The sequence below is a fragment of the Papaver somniferum genome, chromosome 7 (genome assembly GCF_003573695.1).
Source record: "Papaver somniferum cultivar HN1 chromosome 7, ASM357369v1, whole genome shotgun sequence".
Taxonomy (NCBI): Eukaryota; Viridiplantae; Streptophyta; class Magnoliopsida; order Ranunculales; family Papaveraceae; genus Papaver; species Papaver somniferum.
Window position 1 is genome coordinate 202,233,105 of NC_039364.1, and position 4,303 is coordinate 202,237,407.

The 4,303-nt window shown below is 33.3% G+C and overlaps 1 long non-coding RNA gene across 1 annotated transcript; it reads right to left on the reverse strand.

Annotated features, from left to right (window-relative positions):
- Positions 1-2,250: 2,250 nt before the first annotated feature.
- Positions 2,251-3,531, reverse strand: LOC113293970. Its single transcript, XR_003332645.1, has 3 exons — positions 3,408-3,531; positions 2,671-2,935; positions 2,251-2,534 (listed from the first exon to the last, which is right to left on the reverse strand). It is a non-coding gene; the product is annotated as an uncharacterized LOC113293970 (long non-coding RNA).
- Between the last annotated feature and the right edge of the window lie 772 nt (positions 3,532-4,303).

A 4,303-nucleotide genomic window follows, 5' to 3' on the forward strand; every position in this document is an offset into this window, starting at 1 on the left:
AGTTAATGATTGTTGGGCTGGAGAAGAAAAAGGCCCTCAACAGAGCTGGGCCAGTGCTGTCGCAGTTACAGCCCATTTCATGTATACCCATACCCGGTAATAAATATAACTTGCATGTCTATAAACGCACACTATGGACACGCATACTAGTGTGTCTAATAAAACCAACTTTTTAACCACGCATATAAACCAGCGTGTCTATAAAACGCATATAAACCAGTGTGTCTATAAAACGCACACTATGGACACGCATACTAGCGTGTCCAATAAACCTAACTTTTTAGCCACGCAATACAACCGCGCGTGGCTATAAAACTCCCACTATGGACACGCATACTAGCGTGTCTAATAAAACGAATTTATAGCCACGCAAATTAACCGGCGTGTCGGCAAATCGTACACTATGGACACGAGTACTGGCGTGTCTAATAAAACTAACATTTTAAACACGCCTCAAGTGGTGTGACTATTTTTATGGACACGCCACAACTGGTTAACGTGGTCATAGACTGGTCTATAAACACGCCCAATCAAAAATTAAAAGTTAACGTGACTAAACGGTTGATATTTGGACACGCTACTAGCCCTGGCGTGGCTGAAAACACTTATATTAACACGCCCATAGAACATGGCGTGTCTATAAGGTAGAAGTATAGACACGCCAAAATCAAAAAAACGTGACAGGGAAATTTATATCTGACGTGGCTAAAGGCCATTTCTGTACTAGTGTCTCGGGAGACATAGTTTCTTTGCATTAGTTTTAGCTCAGATTGTTTCCCTGCAACAAAAAAAAGTAAATATAGTTAGCGTCAACCTTTTTAGCCACTTTACCATTGAAATAATAGGATATTTAACTTTAGCTAGAATACATAATTGTGGCCAAATACACCTCAGACGATTGAAAGTAATGTGGCAGTTTACAACATTTGTAGGTGAAAAAAACATCATTTTTTGAACAAAAAAATGCAAAGTAATTCATCATTTTTAGTTTAACCTTGCGTAAAACACATCATGCGCAATCATTTAGTTACCATCATCACCAACTTTTTCCTCCAGAAACATCAATAACATACTAATTTAAACGGCGAACGTAAAATTCTGGTACAAAATACCCAGATATGCCTCTGTGCTTCTCCCCAACAATAGGACCACTACTAATGCATGTGATAACGGGCTTCTCCACCGCCATTGCCTCTAAAATAATAATGCCGAAGTGTTCATCCTCCATAAATTAAACATTTAGATATTGGCTCAAGGAGATGAGAGAAAAATAGTGATGGCCAGTCAGAGCTTATGTCAGATAAACAAATAGTGTTGGAAGATTGAAATTATATGCAATTCTTGTACTGAATATCAAAAGAAAATAATGGAAACAAAAATATATCTACTGATGATATAATAATGTGTATTTGAATTTCAAGTTCAGTAAAGGATACCTTTGTAGGAAAAAATTTAATTTCATCCTCCAAGGGATCCCTTAAGTCACCACCAATCTAAGCCAAAAAGGAAAACACTGACAAACATTTAAAGAAGTTTCTTATCCACATGAATCCAACATTGAGGTCGCTGATAATTTAGTAAAAGTAAATTTCGCTATTGATTTTCAACAAAATCTTGGCAGCGATACTAAATCGTCATAATTAAAATCGAAATATGAAAGTTTTTAAATTTGGAAGTAGACTTACCAACAAAGAATAAGAATACAGTCATGGTTGAAAAAGAATTAGGTTGTTGATTAGACAACTAACCTTTGAATTTCCTGTGTCCTTAATTTACCTTCGACGAAGAAAAATAGACCTTCGAGGAAGAAAAACAGAAGAAGATGAAACCTAAGAGAAATAGGTTTTTTCTTTTTCCCGTCCACTTATTTTTTTCACTTTTTTTTGTCCATTTTTTTTCCCCAAAGAGCATCGATGGCATTACCAAGTGCAAGGAGTCATCTAAGATATCTAAACTCTCGTATTGAGGGTAATGTAATAGATGACACCATCCGTAGCCTTTGCAATTTTCAGACTTCAATATTATGTGCTAATAAATTTAAGAGCTTCCTTAAAACAATGGGTCTGTGAAAAATTTAAGGTAGAATGATGCATGGGAATTTTGGAAGTAGGATTTTTGGCAAACAATAATCAGCATTAGATGATTTTTGGCAGACTGTAACTTACGGTCTTCGGATCTTGAAAGTTGGGCAAATAATCGTCACAATATAAAATATATGCATCACTAAATACAAAAGGCATCACAAATTCGACTTATCATCAACAGAATGAAGGTTTGTTATGCTTACATTTTCATCTAGGCGATGCTAAAGACGCTCGTAACTTCACATCCAGAAAAAACCAAAATTATCCCTCATCTCATGATCATACAACGTTCATATCTATAAATGGAAACCCTAAGAAGTAAAACATCAAAAATTCAAACCAAAATTTGAAAAAGCGTAGAGAAAGAGTGGGAGAGAAAAAAAAACATAACCAAGATCGTACTGCATGAACAATTCTTCAAAAGTCTACTATCACAAAACATCGCACTGCCTACAACCACAAAAACACACAAACAAAAATTAAGACCAATACACGTAAACCCTAAATTTCAACTTCCCCAAAAATAAATAAATTATTGAAATCCTATTAGATATGAAAGTAAAAATTGGTAGATAAAGAAACATACCAACCAACGGTAAAACCTTGAATCATTCAAAATCTCTATATTTCTTCTACTGTTCTTTGGTTATATTGTCCTTACTGATCACTGGAGCATGTATGAAGAAGAAATTTAACCACTCGATGCTTGTATTATACTGTCCTCACTGGAGGACTTATTAAGAAGAGTCTTGCACATTTGATGATGCTTAACTTCTGGTTCCCGGGATTTAATGGTCGATTTGGGGACTTCTGGTGTTTTTGTTTTGATTCAACAATGGAATATCGCAGAGCTGAAAATAGAAGAAAAAAAAATAAAAAATAAAATCATTACCAGATCTATATGTTATGGGTTTGCATGTTGTTTAGCTTGAGTTTTTCCAGCCATTACGAAGCGCCAACAGGGAGAAAAGGGGAGAGGGAACTTGGTCTGCTTGGCCGATTTATACAGGGGATAATTTGTGTTAGGAAAAAATCACAGAGTATCTATTTCGGACAAATCATATAATTTTACCTAATTAACAAATCCTATTTTGGTTAGTTTGTTTAAAATATAAAAATAATATTTTCGGAGAATCGTCACAGAACAAAATATATGAGTTGAGTAGATACTCATCACAGAGTAAAATATATGGATCACTAAATTCAGAAAAAAAATAAAATCAAGAGACGAAGAGTTTTACAAATTTCTTAATCATCACAGAGTAAAATATATGGATCACTATATTCAGAAAAAAAAGAAAATCAAGTGTCGAAGAGTTTTACCAATTTCTTAATGTCGTCATGCTATTAGTAATCCGATTGAAAAAACATTTATAGCGCCAATCGATTTAGAATACCTGCAAAGCAAAACAACATCAGAAAAAAGAAGCTGCGTCGAAATGATGGCCGGTTTGGCGTTACATGGAATGATTTATATAGAGAGACGATATACCATATAAATAGAGAGAATATTTATTTTTGGAATAATATTAATCAATATTTAAAAATAACTAAAATTTATTTATTTTTGTGTTACTTTTTTCGCAAGCTTAATCCAACAAATCACTTGACTACCTAATTGTATTATTTTTTACCATCTTTATTTAAAAATATCTTTGAATGAACAATATTAAGAAACATAACAATAAAATCATTACCATCTTTATTTAAAAATATCTTTGAATGAACAATATTAAGAAACATAGCAATAAAATCACAATATTTTTGAATGAATAATATTTAGGTCGTATTTACCATTTATTTGAAACAAATTTCCTAAATCAGGAAATAATATCCCGTGCAATTAGTGCCCGCCGCTATTTCTGCACACAAAATATCTAAACATATTTTCATTTTTTGTATGAGCCTGTTTTTTTGTTTGCTTGATTTTTCGTATGCTAATCAATAATTGCTCCCATTTTTCTGTTTCAAATTCTAACGATTGCGTAATTTTTTGTTGTCGAACAGGATCAACAATAAAGTTATTCGCAAGAGAGACACATCGTACGATCGAAAGTTTAGTACCCACGACTAATTTAATCACTTTTTCTAAAGTTTCTCATCATCGGAAGTGTAATATTCATTGAGAGTAACTTATTCGTTAGTTTCAGTATGATTTTAATTGATAGAAAGAAGTTGTAATTAGGAAAAAGGGAGATTCGAAAAATTTTAACAAGACA